Source organism: Atta colombica, unplaced genomic scaffold, assembly GCF_001594045.1.
Source record: "Atta colombica isolate Treedump-2 unplaced genomic scaffold, Acol1.0 scaffold105, whole genome shotgun sequence".
Classification (NCBI taxonomy): Eukaryota; Metazoa; Arthropoda; class Insecta; order Hymenoptera; family Formicidae; genus Atta; species Atta colombica.
In genome coordinates, this window is record NW_017259190.1 from 53,583 (window position 1) to 54,251 (window position 669).

General features: G+C 47.1%; 1 protein-coding gene across 1 annotated transcript in view; it reads right to left on the minus strand.

Moving 5' to 3' along the window:
- Positions 1-669, minus strand: part of LOC108691100 — a 4,274-nt gene that overhangs the window by 3,276 nt on the left and 329 nt on the right. The gene's annotated exons all lie outside the window — the stretch shown is intronic.

Genomic DNA, 669 nt, shown 5'->3' on the forward strand with positions numbered 1-669 from the left:
GGTGCCGTACGAATTGAAGCCGAGAGATGTTGAACGGCGTTTGTTTGCTTGTGAACAGCTGCTTGAAAGGCAAAGACGGAAGGGATTTCTGCATCGCATTGTGACTGGGGACGAAAAATTGGTTCATTACGATAATCCCAAGCGCAGAAAATCATGGGGAGTTCCCATGCTTCCACGTTGATGGCCAAACCGAATATTCACGGCTTCAAGGTCATGCTCTATATTTGGTGGGACCAGCTCGGCGTTTATGAACTGTTAAAACCGACTGAAACAATCACAGGTGATCGGTATCGAACGCAATTGATGCGTTTGAGCCGAGCATTGAAAGACAAACGGCCGCAATACAACGAGAGACACGATAAAGTGATTTTGCAGCACACAATGCTCGACCCCATGTTGCGAAAGTGGTCAAGACATACTTGGAAACATTGAAATGGGAAGTTCTACCGCACCCGCTGTACTCTCCAGACGTTGCTCCCTCTGACTATCACTTGTTTCGATCAATGGCACACGGCTTGGCTGACCAGCACTTCCGATCTTATGAAGAAGTAAAAAATGGATCGATTCGTGGATAGCCTCAAAAGATGACCAGTTTATTCGACGCGGGATTCGTACGCTACCGAAAGATGGGAGAAAGTAGTGGCCAGCGATGGACAATACTTTGAATCA